Raw genomic sequence first — 20610 nt, forward strand, 5'->3', positions numbered from 1 at the left:
TGAATTCCACTTTCTTTCAGCTGAATCTCTAGTAGCAATAGTTTCCATTGCAATTTACCCTTCCGAACTGAAATGCATTTCAAAGTGCTTGACTCTAGCAACTTTTCGCATGTTAATAGGACAGTGAATTCCAGTTTCTTTCAGCTGAATCTCTAGACGTAATAGTTCCCATTGCAATCTACGCTTCCGAACTGAAATGCATTTCAAAGTGCTTGACTCTAGCAACTTTTCGCATGTTAATAGGACAGTGAATTCCAGTTCCTTTCAGCTGGCTCTCTCCTAGCAATCGTTTCCTTTGCAATCTAACAGTGAATTGAATCTTTCCTAAGCTAGTGGTCTACCAGGAATGTATTCTAGTCCAAAATTATGGTGAATTCTACGTTCACCCTGATTACCTACTTCAAACATTTTCTCTTGCAAATTGGTACCGAACTCAACGTTCTATAAGCTTATGCCTCCTAGAAACATTGCAAAAGGCAGTGAATGTAATGTCGTATAAGCTTATTGTCAACTAGGATCATTGGCCAATGCAACCTAACGGTGAACTCAAGGTTGTGTAAGCTTATTGTCCGCTAGGAAGTTTCCCAGTGCAAATAACAGTGAATTTGATGTTCTGTAATCTCCTTGCTTACTAGGAACATTTCCCCTTGTGAACTAGCAGTGCATTCAAAGTTTCCTAAGCCGATTGCCTAAAAGGCAAATGGCCTGCGTGAAACTAATAGGGAATTCCACTCAGTATACGTTGTCAGCTAGGAACAAGTTCCATGTGAAATCAATATTGATATCAAAGTTCGAGAAGCTTATTATATGCTGATAACCTTACGCTTGCGAACTGATATAGATATCAATTTTTAATAGGACAGTGAATTCCAGTTTCTTTAAGCTGACTCGATACTAGCAATACTTCCATTCGCAATCTAATAGTGAATTCAAAATTTCCTACGCTAACCCTCTACCAGGACCTTGTCCCATTCCAAACCTATGGTGTATTCAGTATACACCATACTGAATATCTCTTATGAACTCTTTCTCTTGCAAACATCCACGCAAATTAGTTGCAGTGGGAAACGTTCCCAGCAGACACTTAGCTTATACAACCTTCAGTTCACTGTTAGGTAGCATTGGCTAATGTTCCTAATTGACAATGCGCTTATAAAACGAACAGGGAATCCACTTTCTATAGGCTATTCGTCAAGTGGGAACATGTCCAATGTCAATTTAGTATTGATATCCAAATTCTAGAAGCTTATTAGATGTTGAGGACCTTACGCTGGCGAACCTAAATGCATTTCAAAGTTCAGTAGGGCTGACTCTAGCATCTTTTGGCATTTTAATAGGACTGTGAATTCCAGTTTCTTTCAGCTGAATCTCTAGTAGCAATAGTGGCCATTGCAATTTACCCTTCCGAACTGAAATACATTTCAAAGTGCTATAGGGCTGACTCTTGGAACTTTTCGCTTTTTAATTACTGTGAATTCCAGTTCCTTTCAGCTGGCTCTCTACTGGCAATAGTTCCCTTTGCAATCTAACAGTGAATTGAATCTTTCCTAAGCTAGTGGTCTACCAGGAATGTATTCCATTCCAAAATTGTGGTGAATTCTATGTTCACCCTGATTATCTACTTCAAACATTTTCTCTTGCAAATTAGTACCAAACTCAACATTCTATAAGCTTATGCCTCCTAGAACCATTGCAAAAGGCAGTGAATGTAATGTCTTATAAGCTTATTGCAAATAACAGTGAATTTGACATTTTGTAAGCTCCTTGCTTCCTAGGAACATTTCCCATTGTGAACCAGCAGTGCATTCAAAGTTTCTAAGCCGATTGCCTACCCGGCAAATGGCCCGCTTGAAACTAATAGGGAATTCCACTAATTCCGCTAATTGTCAGCTAGGAGCAAGTCCCCTGTTATTATATGCTGAAGACCTTACGCTTTTGAACTGATATAGATATCAATTTTAATAGGACAGTGAATTCCACTTTCTTTCAGCTGAATCTCTAGTAGCAATAGTTTCCATTGCAATTTACCCTTCCGAACTGAAATGCATTTCAAAGTGCTTGACTCTAGCAACTTTTCGCATGTTAATAGGACAGTGAATTCCAGTTTCTTTCAGCTGAATCTCTAGACGTAATAGTTCCCATTGCAATCTACGCTTCCGAACTGAAATGCATTTCAAAGTGCTTGACTCTAGCAACTTTTCGCATGTTAATAGGACAGTGAATTCCAGTTCCTTTCAGCTGGCTCTCTCCTAGCAATCGTTTCCTTTGCAATCTAACAGTGAATTGAATCTTTCCTAAGCTAGTGGTCTACCAGGAATGTATTCTAGTCCAAAATTATGGTGAATTCTACGTTCACCCTGATTACCTACTTCAAACATTTTCTCTTGCAAATTGGTACCGAACTCAACGTTCTATAAGCTTATGCCTCCTAGAAACATTGCAAAAGGCAGTGAATGTAATGTCGTATAAGCTTATTGTCAACTAGGATCATTGGCCAATGCAACCTAACGGTGAACTCAAGGTTGTGTAAGCTTATTGTCCGCTAGGAAGTTTCCCAGTGCAAATAACAGTGAATTTGATGTTCTGTAATCTCCTTGCTTACTAGGAACATTTCCCCTTGTGAACTAGCAGTGCATTCAAAGTTTCCTAAGCCGATTGCCTAAAAGGCAAATGGCCTGCGTGAAACTAATAGGGAATTCCACTCAGTATACGTTGTCAGCTAGGAACAAGTTCCATGTGAAATCAATATTGATATCAAAGTTCGAGAAGCTTATTATATGCTGATAACCTTACGCTTGCGAACTGATATAGATATCAATTTTTAATAGGACAGTGAATTCCAGTTTCTTTAAGCTGACTCGATACTAGCAATACTTCCATTCGCAATCTAATAGTGAATTCAAAATTTCCTACGCTAACCCTCTACCAGGACCTTGTCCCATTCCAAACCTATGGTGTATTCAGTATACACCATACTGAATATCTCTTATGAACTCTTTCTCTTGCAAACATCCACGCAAATTAGTTGCAGTGGGAAACGTTCCCAGCAGACACTTAGCTTATACAACCTTCAGTTCACTGTTAGGTAGCATTGGCTAATGTTCCTAATTGACAATGCGCTTATAAAACGAACAGGGAATCCACTTTCTATAGGCTATTCGTCAAGTGGGAACATGTCCAATGTCAATTTAGTATTGATATCCAAATTCTAGAAGCTTATTAGATGCTGAGGACCTTACGCTGGCGAACCTAAATGCATTTCAAAGTTCAGTAGGGCTGACTCTAGCATCTTTTGGCATTTTAATAGGACTGTGAATTCCAGTTTCTTTCAGCTGAATCTCTAGTAGCAATAGTGGCCATTGCAATTTACCCTTCCGAACTGAAATACATTTCAAAGTGCTGTAGGGCTGACTCTTGGAACTTTTCGCTTTTTAATTACTGTGAATTCCAGTTCCTTTCAGCTGGCTCTCTACTGGCAATAGTTCCCTTTGCAATCTAACAGTGAATTGAATCTTTCCTAAGCTAGTGGTCTACCAGGAATGTATTCCATTCCAAAATTGTGGTGAATTCTATGTTCACCCTGATTATCTACTTCAAACATTTTCTCTTGCAAATTAGTACCAAACTCAACATTCTATAAGCTTATGCCTCCTAGAACCATTGCAAAAGGCAGTGAATGTAATGTCTTATAAGCTTATTGCAAATAACAGTGAATTTGACATTTTGTAAGCTCCTTGCTTCCTAGGAACATTTCCCATTGTGAACTAGCAGTGCCTTCAAAGTTTCTAAGCCGATTGCCTACCCGGCAAATGGCCCGCTTGAAACTAATAGGGAATTCCACTAATTCCGCTAATTGTCAGCTAGGAGCAAGTCCCCTGTTATTATATGCTGAAGACCTTACGCTTTTGAACTGATATAGATATCAATTTTAATAGGACAGTGAATTCCACTTTCTTTCAGCTGAATCTCTAGTAGCAATAGTTCCCATTGCAATTTACCCTTCCGAACTGAAATGCATTTCAAAGTGCTTGACTCTAGCAACTTTTCGCATGTTAATAGGACAGTGAATTCCAGTTCCTTTCAGCTGAATCTCTAGACGTAATAGTTCCCATGGCAATCTACGCTTCCGAACTGAAATGCATTTCAAAGTGCTTGACTCTAGCAACTTTTCGCATGTTAATAGGACAGTGAATTCCAGTTCCTTTCAGCTGGCTCTCTCCTAGCAATCGTTTCCTTTGCAATCTAACAGTGAATTGAATCTTTCCTAAGCTAGTGGTCTACCAGGAATGTATTCTAGTCCAAAATTATGGTGAATTCTACGTTCACCCTGATTACCTACTTCAAACATTTTCTCTTGCAAATTGGTACCGAACTCAACGTTCTATAAGCTTATGCCTCCTAGAAACATTGCAAAAGGCAGTGAATGTAATGTCGTATAAGCTTATTGTTAACTAGGATCATTGGCCAATGCAACCTAACGGTGAACTCAAGGTTGTATAAGCTTATTGTCCGCTAGGAAGTTTCCCAGTGCAAATAACAGTGAATTTGATGTTCTGTAAGCTCCTTGCTTACTAGGAACATTTCCCATTGTGAACTTAGCAGTGCATTGAAAGTTTCCTCAGCCGGTTGCGTAAAAGGCAAATGGCCCATTTGAAACTAATAGGGAATTCCACTTACTATACGCTAATTGTCAGCTAGGAAGAAGTTCCATGTGAAATAAATATTGATATCAAAGTTCGAGAAGCTTATTATATGCTGATAACCTTACGCTTGCGAACTGATATAGATATCAATTTTAATAGGACAGTGAATTACAGTTTCTTTAAGCAGACTCGACACTAGCAATATTTCCCATTGCAATCTAATAGTGAAATCAAAATTTCCTAAGCTAAGTTTATACCAGGACGTTGTCCCATTACAAAACTATGGGGTAGTCAATATACACCATACTGAATATCTCTTATGAACTCTTACTCTTGCAAACAACCACGCAAATTAGTTGCAGTGGGAAACGTTCCCAGCAGACACTTAGCTTATCCAACCTTGTCACTGTTAGGTAGCATTGGCCAATGTTCCTAATTGACAATGAGGTTATAAAATAAACAGGGAATCCACTTTCTATAGGCTAATCAACTGGGAACATGTCCCAGGTCAAATTAATATTGATATCAAAGATCTACAAGCTTATTAGATGCTAAGGACCTTATGCTTGCTAACCTAAATATATTTCAATGTTCTGTAGGGCTGACTCTAGGATCAATTGGCATTTTAAATGGACAGTGAATTCCAGTTCCTTTCAGCTGCCTCTCTACTAGCAATAGTTTCCTTTGCAATCTAACAGTGAATTGAATCTTTCCTAAGCTAGTGGTCTACCAGGAATGTATTCTAGTCCAAAATTATGGTGAATTCTACGTTCACCCTGATTACCTACTTCAAACATTTTCTCTTGCAAATTGGTACCGAACTCAACGTTCTATAAGCTTATGCCTCCTAGAAACATTGCAAAAGGCAGTGAATGTAATGTCGTATAAGCTTATTGTCAACTAGGATCATTGGCCAATGCAACCTAACGGTGAACTCAAGGTTGTATAAGCTTATTGTCCGCTAGGAAGTTTCCCAGTGCAAATAACAGTGAATTTGATGTTCTGTAATCTCCTTGCTTACTAGGAACATTTCCCCTTGTGAACTAGCAGTGCATTGAAAGTTTCCTAAGCCGATTGCCTAAAAGGCAAATGGCCTGCGTGAAACTAATAGGGAATTCCACTCAGTATGCGTTAATTGTCAGCTAGGAACAAGTTCCATGTGAAATCAATATTGATATCAAAGTTCGAGAAGCTTATTATATGCTGATAACCTTACGCTTGCGAACTGATATAGATATCAATTTTTAATAGGACAGTGAATTCCAGTTTCTTTAAGCTGACTCGATACTAGCAATACTTCCATTCGCAATCTAATAGTGAATTCAAAATTTCCTACGCTAACCCTCTACCAGGACCTTGTCCCATTCCAAACCTATGGTGTATTCAGTATACACCATACTGAATATCTCTTATGAACTCTTTCTCTTGCAAACAACCACGCAAATTAGTTGCAGTGGGAAACGTTCCCAGCAGACACTTAGCTTATACAACCTTCAGTTCACTGTTAGGTAGCATTGGCTAATGTTCCTAATTGACAATGCGCTTATAAAACGAACAGGGAATCCACTTTCTATAGGCTATTCGTCAAGTGGGAACATGTCCAATGTCAATTTAGTATTGATATCCAAATTCTAGACGCTTATTAGATGCTGAGGACCTTACGCTGGCGAACCTAAATGCATTTCAAAGTTCAGTAGGGCTGACTCTAGCATCTTTTGGCATTTTAATAGGACAGTGAATTCCAGTTTCTTTCAGCTGAATCTCTAGTAGCAATAGTGGCCATTGCAATTTACCCTTCCGAACTGAAATACATTTCAAAGTGCTGTAGAGCTGACTTTCGCATCTTTTCGCATGTTAATAGGACAGGGAACTCGTTTCGTTCAGCTGAATCTCTAGACGTAATAGTTCCCATTGCAATCTAGGCTTCCGAACTGAAAGACATTTCAAAGTGCTGTAGGGCTGACTCTTGGAACTTTTCGCTTTTTAATTACTGTGAATTCCAGTTCCTTTCAGCTGGCTCTCTACTGGCAATAGTTCCCTTTGCAATCTAACAGTGAATTGAATCTTTCCTAAGCTAGTGGTCTACCAGGAATGTATTCCATTCCAAAATTGTGGTGAATTCTATGTTCACCCTGATTATCTACTTCAAACATTTTCTCTTGCAAATTAGTACCAAACTCAACATTCTATAAGCTTATGCCTCCTAGAACCATTGCAAAAGGCAGTGAATGTAATGTCTTATAAGCTTATTGCAAATAACAGTGAATTTGACATTTTGTAAGCTCCTTGCTTCCTAGGAACATTTCCCATTGTGAACCAGCAGTGCATTCAAAGTTTCTAAGCCGATTGCCTACCCGGCAAATGGCCCGCTTGAAACTAATAGGGAATTCCACTAACTCCGCTAATTGTCAGCTAGGAGCAAGTCCCCTGTTATTATATGCTGAAGACCTTACGCTTTTGAACTGATATAGATATCAATTTTAATAGGACAGTGAATTCCACTTTCTTTCAGCTGAATCTCTAGTAGCAATAGTTCCCATTGCAATTTACCCTTCCGAACTGAAATGCATTTCAAAGTGCTTGACTCTAGCAACTTTTCGCATGTTAATAGGACAGTGAATTCCAGTTTCTTTCAGCTGAATCTCTAGACGTAATAGTTCCCATTGCAATCTACGCTTCCGAACTGAAATGCATTTCAAAGTGCTTGACTCTAGCAACTTTTCGCATGTTAATAGGACAGTGAATTCCAGTTCCTTTCAGCTGGCTCTCTCCTAGCAATCGTTTCCTTTGCAATCTAACAGTGAATTGAATCTTTCCTAAGCTAGTGGTCTACCAGGAATGTATTCTAGTCCAAAATTATGGTGAATTCTACGTTCACCCTGATTACCTACTTCAAACATTTTCTCTTGCAAATTGGTACCGAACTCAACGTTCTATAAGCTTATGCCTCCTAGAAACATTGCAAAAGGCAGTGAATGTAATGTCGTATAAGCTTATTGTCAACTAGGATCATTGGCCAATGCAACCTAACGGTGAACTCAAGGTTGTATAAGCTTATTGTCTGCTAGGAAGTTTCCCAGTGCAAATAACAGTGAATTTGATGTTCTGTAATCTCCTTGCTTACTAGGAACATTTCTCCTTGTGAACTAGCAGTGCATTGAAATTTTCCTAAGCCGATTGCCTATAAGGCAAATGGCCTGCGTGAAACTAATAGGGAATTCCACTCAGTATGCGTTAATTGTCAGCTAGGAACAAGTTCCATGTGAAATCAATATTGATATCAAAGTTCGAGAAGCTTATTATATGCTGATAACCTTACGCTTGCGAACTGATATAGATATCAATTTTTAATAGGACAGTGAATTCCAGTTTCTTTAAGCTGACTCGATACTAGCAATACTTCCATTCGCAATCTAATAGTGAATTCAAAATTTCCTAAGCTAACCCTCTACCAGGACCTTGTCCCATTCCAAACCTATGGTGTATTCAGTATACACCATACTGAATATCTCTTATGAACTCTTTCTCTTGCAAACAACCACGCAAATTAGTTGCAGTGGGAAACGTTCCCAGCAGACACTTAGCTTATACAACCTTCAGTTCACTGTTAGGTAGCATTGGCTAATGTTCCTAATTGACAATGCGCTTATAAAACGAACAGGGAATCCACTTTCTATAGGCTATTCGTCAAGTGGGAACATGAACAATGTCAATTTAGTATTGATATCCAAATTCTAGAAGCTTATTAGATGCTGAGGACCTTACGCTGGCGAACCTAAATGCATTTCAAAGTTCAGTAGGGCTGACTCTAGCATCTTTTGGCATTTTAATAGGACAGTGAATTCCAGTTTCTTTCAGCTGAATCTCTAGTAGCAATAGTGGCCATTGCAATTTACCCTTCCGAACTGAAATACATTTCAAAGTGCTGTAGAGCTGACTTTCGCATCTTTTCGCATGTTAATAGGACAGGGAACTCGTTTCGTTCAGCTGAATCTCTAGACGTAATAGTTCCCATTGCAATCTAGGCTTCCGAACTGAAAGACATTTCAAAGTGCTGTAGGGCTGACTCTTGGAACTTTTCGCTTTTTAATTACTGTGAATTCCAGTTCCTTTCAGCTGGCTCTCTACTGGCAATAGTTCCCTTTGCAATCTAACAGTGAATTGAATCTTTCCTAAGCTAGTGGTCTACCAGGAATGTATTCCATTCCAAAATTGTGGTGAATTCTATGTTCACCCTGATTATCTACTTCAAACATTTTCTCTTGCAAATTAGTACCAAACTCAACATTCTATAAGCTTATGCCTCCTAGAACCATTGCAAAAGGCAGTGAATGTAATGTCTTATAAGCTTATTGCAAATAACAGTGAATTTGACATTTTGTAAGCTCCTTGCTTCCTAGGAACATTTCCCATTGTGAACTAGCAGTGCCTTCAAAGTTTCTAAGCCGATTGCCTACCCGGCAAATGGCCCGCTTGAAACTAATAGGGAATTCCACTAATTCCGCTAATTGTCAGCTAGGAGCAAGTCCCCTGTTATTATATGCTGAAGACCTTACGCTTTTGAACTGATATAGATATCAATTTTAATAGGACAGTGAATTCCACTTTCTTTCAGCTGAATCTCTAGTAGCAATAGTTCCCATTGCAATTTACCCTTCCGAACTGAAATGCATTTCAAAGTGCTTGACTCTAGCAACTTTTCGCATGTTAATAGGACAGTGAATTCCAGTTCCTTTCAGCTGAATCTCTAGACGTAATAGTTCCCATGGCAATCTACGCTTCCGAACTGAAATGCATTTCAAAGTGCTTGACTCTAGCAACTTTTCGCATGTTAATAGGACAGTGAATTCCAGTTCCTTTCAGCTGGCTCTCTCCTAGCAATCGTTTCCTTTGCAATCTAACAGTGAATTGAATCTTTCCTAAGCTAGTGGTCTACCAGGAATGTATTCTAGTCCAAAATTATGGTGAATTCTACGTTCACCCTGATTACCTACTTCAAACATTTTCTCTTGCAAATTGGTACCGAACTCAACGTTCTATAAGCTTATGCCTCCTAGAAACATTGCAAAAGGCAGTGAATGTAATGTCGTATAAGCTTATTGTTAACTAGGATCATTGGCCAATGCAACCTAACGGTGAACTCAAGGTTGTATAAGCTTATTGTCCGCTAGGAAGTTTCCCAGTGCAAATAACAGTGAATTTGATGTTCTGTAAGCTCCTTGCTTACTAGGAACATTTCCCATTGTGAACTTAGCAGTGCATTGAAAGTTTCCTCAGCCGGTTGCGTAAAAGGCAAATGGCCCATTTGAAACTAATAGGGAATTCCACTTACTATACGCTAATTGTCAGCTAGGAAGAAGTTCCATGTGAAATAAATATTGATATCAAAGTTCGAGAAGCTTATTATATGCTGATAACCTTACGCTTGCGAACTGATATAGATATCAATTTTAATAGGACAGTGAATTACAGTTTCTTTAAGCAGACTCGACACTAGCAATATTTCCCATTGCAATCTAATAGTGAAATCAAAATTTCCTAAGCTAAGTTTATACCAGGACGTTGTCCCATTACAAAACTATGGGGTAGTCAATATACACCATACTGAATATCTCTTATGAACTCTTACTCTTGCAAACAACCACGCAAATTAGTTGCAGTGGGAAACGTTCCCAGCAGACACTTAGCTTATCCAACCTTGTCACTGTTAGGTAGCATTGGCCAATGTTCCTAATTGACAATGAGGTTATAAAATAAACAGGGAATCCACTTTCTATAGGCTAATCAACTGGGAACATGTCCCAAGTCAAATTAATATTGATATCAAAGTTCTACAAGCTTATTAGATGCTAAGGACCTTATGCTTGCTAACCTAAATATATTTCAATGTTCTGTAGGGCTGACTCTAGGATCAATTGGCATTTTAAATGGACAGTGAATTCCAGTTTCTTTCAGCTGAATCTCCAGTAATAATAGTTCCCATTGAAATCTATGCTTCTGAACAGAAATACCTTTCAAAGTGCTGTAGGGCTGACTCTAGCAACTTTTCGCATTATAATGGGACAGTGAATTCCAGTTTCTTTCAGCTGCCTCTCTACTAGCAATAGTTCCCTTTGCAATCTAACAGTGAATTGAATCTTTCCTAAGCTAGTGGTCTACCAGGAGTGTATTCCAATCCAAAATTATGGTGAATTCTATGTTCACCCTGATTACCTACTTCAAACATTTTCTCTTGCAAATTGGTACCGAACTCAACGTTCTATAAGCTTATGCCTCCTAGAAACATTGCAAAAGGCAGTGAATGTAATGTCGTATAAGCTTATTGTCAACTAGGATCATTGGCCAATGCAACCTAACGGTGAACTCAAGGTTGTATAAGCTTATTGTCCGCTAGGAAGTTTCCCAGTGCAAATAACAGTGAATTTGATGTTCTGTAAGCTCCTTGCTTACTAGGAACATTTCCCCTTGTGAACTAGCAGTGCATTCAAAGTTTCCTAAGCCGAATGCCTAAAAGGCAAATGGCCTGCGTGAAACTAATAGGGAATTCCACTCAGTATACGTTGTCAGCTAGGAACAAGTTCCATGTGAAATCAATATTGATATCAAAGTTCGAGAAGCTTATTATATGCTGATAACCTTACGCTTGCGAACTGATATAGATATCAATTTTTAATAGGACAGTGAATTCCAGTTTCTTTAAGCTGACTCGATACTAGCAATACTTCCATTCGCAATCTAATAGTGAATTCAAAATTTCCTACGCTAACCCTCTACCAGGACCTTGTCCCATTCCAAACCTATGGTGTATTCAGTATACACCATACTGAATATCTCTTATGAACTCTTTCTCTTGCAAACATCCACGCAAATTAGTTGCAGTGGGAAACGTTCCCAGCAGACACTTAGCTTATACAACCTTCAGTTCACTGTTAGGTAGCATTGGCTAATGTTCCTAATTGACAATGCGCTTATAAAACGAACAGGGAATCCACTTTCTATAGGCTATTCGTCAAGTGGGAACATGTCCAATGTCAATTTAGTATTGATATCCAAATTCTAGAAGCTTATTAGATGCTGAGGACCTTACGCTGGCGAACCTAAATGCATTTCAAAGTTCAGTAGGGCTGACTCTAGCATCTTTTGGCATTTTAATAGGACAGTGAATTCCAGTTTCTTTCAGCTGAATCTCTAGTAGCAATAGTGGCCATTGCAATTTACCCTTCCGAACTGAAATACATTTCAAAGTGCTGTAGAGCTGACTTTCGCATCTTTTCGCATGTTAATAGGACAGGGAACTCGTTTCGTTCAGCTGAATCTCTAGACGTAATAGTTCCCATTGCAATCTAGGCTTCCGAACTGAAAGACATTTCAAAGTGCTGTAGGGCTGACTCTTGGAACTTTTCGCTTTTTAATTACTGTGAATTCCAGTTCCTTTCAGCTGGCTCTCTACTGGCAATAGTTCCCTTTGCAATCTAACAGTGAATTGAATCTTTCCTAAGCTAGTGGTCTACCAGGAATGTATTCCATTCCAAAATTGTGGTGAATTCTATGTTCACCCTGATTATCTACTTCAAACATTTTCTCTTGCAAATTAGTACCAAACTCAACATTCTATAAGCTTATGCCTCCTAGAACCATTGCAAAAGGCAGTGAATGTAATGTCTTATAAGCTTATTGCAAATAACAGTGAATTTGACATTTTGTAAGCTCCTTGCTTCCTAGGAACATTTCCCATTGTGAACCAGCAGTGCATTCAAAGTTTCTAAGCCGATTGCCTACCCGGCAAATGGCCCGCTTGAAACTAATAGGGAATTCCACTAATTCCGCTAATTGTCAGCTAGGAGCAAGTCCCCTGTTATTATATGCTGAAGACCTTACGCTTTTGAACTGATATAGATATCAATTTTAATAGGACAGTGAATTCCACTTTCTTTCAGCTGAATCTCTAGTAGCAATAGTTTCCATTGCAATTTACCCTTCCGAACTGAAATGCATTTCAAAGTGCTTGACTCTAGCAACTTTTCGCATGTTAATAGGACAGTGAATTCCAGTTTCTTTCAGCTGAATCTCTAGACGTAATAGTTCCCATTGCAATCTACGCTTCCGAACTGAAATGCATTTCAAAGTGCTTGACTCTAGCAACTTTTCGCATGTTAATAGGACAGTGAATTCCAGTTCCTTTCAGCTGGCTCTCTCCTAGCAATCGTTTCCTTTGCAATCTAACAGTGAATTGAATCTTTCCTAAGCTAGTGGTCTACCAGGAATGTATTCTAGTCCAAAATTATGGTGAATTCTACGTTCACCCTGATTACCTACTTCAAACATTTTCTCTTGCAAATTGGTACCGAACTCAACGTTCTATAAGCTTATGCCTCCTAGAAACATTGCAAAAGGCAGTGAATGTAATGTCGTATAAGCTTATTGTCAACTAGGATCATTGGCCAATGCAACCTAACGGTGAACTCAAGGTTGTGTAAGCTTATTGTCCGCTAGGAAGTTTCCCAGTGCAAATAACAGTGAATTTGATGTTCTGTAATCTCCTTGCTTACTAGGAACATTTCCCCTTGTGAACTAGCAGTGCATTCAAAGTTTCCTAAGCCGATTGCCTAAAAGGCAAATGGCCTGCGTGAAACTAATAGGGAATTCCACTCAGTATACGTTGTCAGCTAGGAACAAGTTCCATGTGAAATCAATATTGATATCAAAGTTCGAGAAGCTTATTATATGCTGATAACCTTACGCTTGCGAACTGATATAGATATCAATTTTTAATAGGACAGTGAATTCCAGTTTCTTTAAGCTGACTCGATACTAGCAATACTTCCATTCGCAATCTAATAGTGAATTCAAAATTTCCTACGCTAACCCTCTACCAGGACCTTGTCCCATTCCAAACCTATGGTGTATTCAGTATACACCATACTGAATATCTCTTATGAACTCTTTCTCTTGCAAACATCCACGCAAATTAGTTGCAGTGGGAAACGTTCCCAGCAGACACTTAGCTTATACAACCTTCAGTTCACTGTTAGGTAGCATTGGCTAATGTTCCTAATTGACAATGCGCTTATAAAACGAACAGGGAATCCACTTTCTATAGGCTATTCGTCAAGTGGGAACATGTCCAATGTCAATTTAGTATTGATATCCAAATTCTAGAAGCTTATTAGATGCTGAGGACCTTACGCTGGCGAACCTAAATGCATTTCAAAGTTCAGTAGGGCTGACTCTAGCATCTTTTGGCATTTTAATAGGACTGTGAATTCCAGTTTCTTTCAGCTGAATCTCTAGTAGCAATAGTGGCCATTGCAATTTACCCTTCCGAACTGAAATACATTTCAAAGTGCTGTAGGGCTGACTCTTGGAACTTTTCGCTTTTTAATTACTGTGAATTCCAGTTCCTTTCAGCTGGCTCTCTACTGGCAATAGTTCCCTTTGCAATCTAACAGTGAATTGAATCTTTCCTAAGCTAGTGGTCTACCAGGAATGTATTCCATTCCAAAATTGTGGTGAATTCTATGTTCACCCTGATTATCTACTTCAAACATTTTCTCTTGCAAATTAGTACCAAACTCAACATTCTATAAGCTTATGCCTCCTAGAACCATTGCAAAAGGCAGTGAATGTAATGTCTTATAAGCTTATTGCAAATAACAGTGAATTTGACATTTTGTAAGCTCCTTGCTTCCTAGGAACATTTCCCATTGTGAACCAGCAGTGCATTCAAAGTTTCTAAGCCGATTGCCTACCCGGCAAATGGCCCGCTTGAAACTAATAGGGAATTCCACTAATTCCGCTAATTGTCAGCTAGGAGCAAGTCCCCTGTTATTATATGCTGAAGACCTTACGCTTTTGAACTGATATAGATATCAATTTTAATAGGACAGTGAATTCCACTTTCTTTCAGCTGAATCTCTAGTAGCAATAGTTTCCATTGCAATTTACCCTTCCGAACTGAAATGCATTTCAAAGTGCTTGACTCTAGCAACTTTTCGCATGTTAATAGGACAGTGAATTCCAGTTTCTTTCAGCTGAATCTCTAGACGTAATAGTTCCCATTGCAATCTACGCTTCCGAACTGAAATGCATTTCAAAGTGCTTGACTCTAGCAACTTTTCGCATGTTAATAGGACAGTGAATTCCAGTTCCTTTCAGCTGGCTCTCTCCTAGCAATCGTTTCCTTTGCAATCTAACAGTGAATTGAATCTTTCCTAAGCTAGTGGTCTACCAGGAATGTATTCTAGTCCAAAATTATGGTGAATTCTACGTTCACCCTGATTACCTACTTCAAACATTTTCTCTTGCAAATTGGTACCGAACTCAACGTTCTATAAGCTTATGCCTCCTAGAAACATTGCAAAAGGCAGTGAATGTAATGTCGTATAAGCTTATTGTCAACTAGGATCATTGGCCAATGCAACCTAACGGTGAACTCAAGGTTGTGTAAGCTTATTGTCCGCTAGGAAGTTTCCCAGTGCAAATAACAGTGAATTTGATGTTCTGTAATCTCCTTGCTTACTAGGAACATTTCCCCTTGTGAACTAGCAGTGCATTCAAAGTTTCCTAAGCCGATTGCCTAAAAGGCAAATGGCCTGCGTGAAACTAATAGGGAATTCCACTCAGTATACGTTGTCAGCTAGGAACAAGTTCCATGTGAAATCAATATTGATATCAAAGTTCGAGAAGCTTATTATATGCTGATAACCTTACGCTTGCGAACTGATATAGATATCAATTTTTAATAGGACAGTGAATTCCAGTTTCTTTAAGCTGACTCGATACTAGCAATACTTCCATTCGCAATCTAATAGTGAATTCAAAATTTCCTACGCTAACCCTCTACCAGGACCTTGTCCCATTCCAAACCTATGGTGTATTCAGTATACACCATACTGAATATCTCTTATGAACTCTTTCTCTTGCAAACATCCACGCAAATTAGTTGCAGTGGGAAACGTTCCCAGCAGACACTTAGCTTATACAACCTTCAGTTCACTGTTAGGTAGCATTGGCTAATGTTCCTAATTGACAATGCGCTTATAAAACGAACAGGGAATCCACTTTCTATAGGCTATTCGTCAAGTGGGAACATGTCCAATGTCAATTTAGTATTGATATCCAAATTCTAGAAGCTTATTAGATGCTGAGGACCTTACGCTGGCGAACCTAAATGCATTTCAAAGTTCAGTAGGGCTGACTCTAGCATCTTTTGGCATTTTAATAGGACTGTGAATTCCAGTTTCTTTCAGCTGAATCTCTAGTAGCAATAGTGGCCATTGCAATTTACCCTTCCGAACTGAAATACATTTCAAAGTGCTGTAGGGCTGACTCTTGGAACTTTTCGCTTTTTAATTACTGTGAATTCCAGTTCCTTTCAGCTGGCTCTCTACTGGCAATAGTTCCCTTTGCAATCTAACAGTGAATTGAATCTTTCCTAAGCTAGTGGTCTACCAGGAATGTATTCCATTCCAAAATTGTGGTGAATTCTATGTTCACCCTGATTATCTACTTCAAACATTTTCTCTTGCAAATTAGTACCAAAGTCAACATTCTATAAGCTTATGCCTCCTAGAACCATTGCAAAAGGCAGTGAATGTAATGTCTTATAAGCTTATTGCAAATAACAGTGAATTTGACATTTTGTAAGCTCCTTGCTTCCTAGGAACATTTCCCATTGTGAACCAGCAGTGCATTCAAAGTTTCTAAGCCGATTGCCTACCCGGCAAATGGCCCGCTTGAAACTAATAGGGAATTCCACTAATTCCGCTAATTGTCAGCTAGGAGCAAGTCCCCTGTTATTATATGCTGAAGACCTTACGCTTTTGAACTGATATAGATATCAATTTTAATAGGACAGTGAATTCCACTTTCTTTCAGCTGAATCTCTAGTAGCAATAGTTTCCATTGCAATTTACCCTTCCGAACTGAAATGCATTTCAAAGTGCTTGACTCTAGCAACTTTTCGCATGTTAATAGGACAGTGAATTCCAGTTTCTTTCAGCTGAATCTCTAGACGTAATAGTTCCCATTGCAATCTACGCTTCCGAACTGAAATGCATTTCAAAGTGCTTGACTCTAGCAACTTTTCGCATGTTAATAGGACAGTGAATTCCAGTTCCTTTCAGCTGGCTCTCTCCTAGCAATCGTTTCCTTTGCAATCTAACAGTGAATTGAATCTTTCCTAAGCTAGTGGTCTACCAGGAGTGTATTCCAATCCAAAATTATGGTGAATTCTATGTTCACCCTGATTACCTACTTCAAACATTTTCTCTTGCAAATTGGTACCGAACTCAACGTTCTATAAGCTTATGCCTCCTAGAAACATTGCAAAAGGCAGTGAATGTAATGTCGTATAAGCTTATTGTCAACTAGGATCATTGGCCAATGCAACCTAACGGTGAACTCAAGGTTGTGTAAGCTTATTGTCCGCTAGGAAGTTTCCCAGTGCAAATAACAGTGAATTTGATGTTCTGTAATCTCCTTGCTTACTAGGAACATTTCCCCTTGTGAACTAGCAGTGCATTCAAAGTTTCCTAAGCCGATTGCCTAAAAGGCAAATGGCCTGCGTGAAACTAATAGGGAATTCCACTCAGTATACGTTGTCAGCTAGGAACAAGTTCCATGTGAAATCAATATTGATATCAAAGTTCGAGAAGCTTATTATATGCTGATAACCTTACGCTTGCGAACTGATATAGATATCAATTTTTAATAGGACAGTGAATTCCAGTTTCTTTAAGCTGACTCGATACTAGCAATACTTCCATTCGCAATCTAATAGTGAATTCAAAATTTCCTACGCTAACCCTCTACCAGGACCTTGTCCCATTCCAAACCTATGGTGTATTCAGTATACACCATACTGAATATCTCTTATGAACTCTTTCTCTTGCAAACAACCACGCAAATTAGTTGCAGTGGGAAACGTTCCCAGCAGACACTTAGCTTATACAACCTTCAGTTCACTGTTAGGTAGCATTGGCTAATGTTCCTAATTGACAATGCGCTTATAAAACGAACAGGGAATCCACTTTCTATAGGCTATTCGTCAAGTGGGAACATGTCCAATGTCAATTTAGTATTGATATCCAAATTCTAGAAGCTTATTAGATGCTGAGGACCTTACGCTGGCGAACCTAAATGCATTTCAAAGTTCAGTAGGGCTGACTCTAGCATATTTTGGCATTTTTGATAGGACAGTGAATTCCAGTTTCTTTCAGCTGAATCTCTAGTAGCAATAGTGGCCATTGCAATTTACCCTTCCGAACTGAAATACATTTCAAAGTGCTGTAGAGCTGACTTTCGCATCTTTTCGCATGTTAATAGGACAGGGAACTCGTTTCGTTCAGCTGAATCTCTAGACGTAATAGTTCCCATTGCAATCTAGGCTTCCGAACTGAAAGACATTTCAAAGTGCTGTAGGGCTGACTCTTGGAACTTTTTGCTTTTTAATTACTGTGAATTCCAGTTCCTTTCAGCTGGCTCTCTACTGGCAATAGTTCCCTTTGCAATCTAACAGTGAATTGAATCTTTCCTAAGCTAGTGGTCTACCAGGAATGTATTCCATTCCAAAATTGTGGTGAATTCTATGTTCACCCTGATTATCTACTTCAAACATTTTCTCTTGCAAATTAGTACCAAAGTCAACATTCTATAAGCTTATGCCTCCTAGAACCATTGCAAAAGGCAGTGAATGTAATGTCTTATAAGCTTATTGCAAATAACAGTGAATTTGACATTTTGTAAGCTCCTTGCTTCCTAGGAACATTTCCCATTGTGAACCAGCAGTGCATTCAAAGTTTCTAAGCCGATTGCCTACCCGGCAAATGGCCCGCTTGAAACTAATAGGGAATTCCACTAATTCCGCTAATTGTCAGCTAGGAGCAAGTCCCCTGTTATTATATGCTGAAGACCTTACGCTTTTGAACTGATATAGATATCAATTTTAATAGGACAGTGAATTCCACTTTCTTTCAGCTGAATCTCTAGTAGCAATAGTTCCCATTGCAATTTACCCTTCCGAACTGAAATGCATTTCAAAGTGCTTGACTCTAGCAACTTTTCGCATGTTAATAGGACAGTGAATTCCAGTTTCTTTCAGCTGAATCTCTAGACGTAATAGTTCCCATTGCAATCTACGCTTCCGAACTGAAATGCATTTCAAAGTGCTTGACTCTAGCAACTTTTCGCATGTTAATAGGACAGTGAATTCCAGTTTCTTTAAGCAGACTCGCTAATAGCAATACTTCCCATCGCAATCTAATAGTTAATTCAAAATTTCGTAAGCTATTTGTCTATTAGGAATATGTCTCATTCCACAGTTATGGTGAATTCACCTTTCTGTACATTTCCATAGCAAATAAACAGTGAATGCAACCTTTTGTACAAAACGTATTGCAAATACCTATGAATTCAACGTTCTGCCCCTTTCTCATAGCAAATGATAATTAATTGAAGTGTATGTACATTTCCCATTGCGAAAGTTAGTTAAGAGTTTCTGAAGATATTTACTAATGGGAACATTTCCTGTTGCCACAACCAGTGAGTACTTGCCATTGTTTATAACAGTAAATCCAACGGTCTATTACACTTCCCTTTGTAAATAAAAAAAGAGTGAATTCAACGTTCTAAGTAAGCAAATTAAATGGTCTGTACATTTCCCATTGCAAAAAAACTTAATTACAAGAGTGAATTCAACGTTTTATTCGTATCCCATAGCAAATATCAGCGAATTCAAAGTTCTGTACATTTTTAATTGCAGATAACAGTGAATTCCATGTGGAGTACAACGTTCTAGTGCCCATTGCATATAACAGTGAATTCTACGTAGGGTACATTTCCCTTTACAAATACAGTGAATTCAACGTTCTGTACATTTCACATTGTAAATTACAGTGAATTCAATGTCCTGTATGATTACTGTTTACTACGCACATTTCCGTTTGTGTATTGAGAGGAATTCAAGGTCCTTTCTGTACATTTCCCATTATAAATAACAGTGAATTTAACCTTTTATACCTTTCTCATAGCACATAACAGTGAATTCAACCTTATATACATTGCGAGTGCAAATAAAAATGAATTAAACGTTCTATACATTTCTCATTGCGAATAACAGTGAATTCAACCTTCTGTACATTTCCTATTAAAATTAATAGTGAATTTAACCTTATATACATTGCGCAGTGCTAATAACTATGAATTAAACGTTCCATACATTTGTCATTGCGAATAACAGTGAATTCAACGTTCTGTACATTTCCCATTGTAGATAACAGTGATTTCCACGTTCCGCACTGCAAAAACCAGTGAATTTAAAGTTCTGTATACTTGCCCTAGCAAATAGCGTTCTATACATTTTCATTGGGAATAACATTGAATTCAATGTTCTTTTTCTTTCCCATGTAGATAACAGTGACTTCCACTTTCCGGACTGCAAAAACCAGTGAATTCAAAGTTCGGTATACTTGCCACAGCAAATAACGTTCTATACATTTCTCATTGCGAATAACCATGAGTTCAACGTTCTGTACATTTCCCATTGTAGATAACAACGACGTCCACATTCCGCACTGTAAAAACCAATGAATTCAAAGTTCTGTATACTTGCCCTAGCAAATAACGTTCTATACATTTCTCATTGCGAATAATAGTGAATTCAGCGTTCTGTACATTTACCACTGTAGATAACAGTGACTTCTACTTTCTGCACTGCGAAAACCAGTGACTTCAAAGTTCTGTATATTTGCCATAGCAAATGACGTTCTGTATATTTCCCATTGCAAATAACAGTGAATTTAACCTTTTCTACCTTTCTCATAGCACATAACAGTGAATTCAACCTTATATATTTTGCGAGTGCAAATAAAAATGAATTAAACGTTCTATACATTTCTCATTGCGAATAACAGTGAATTCAGCGTTCTGTACATTTCCCATTGTAGATAACAGTGATTTACACTTTCCG

Source organism: Jaculus jaculus, chromosome 21 (genome assembly GCF_020740685.1).
Source record: "Jaculus jaculus isolate mJacJac1 chromosome 21, mJacJac1.mat.Y.cur, whole genome shotgun sequence".
NCBI lineage: Eukaryota > Metazoa > Chordata > Mammalia > Rodentia > Dipodidae > Jaculus > Jaculus jaculus.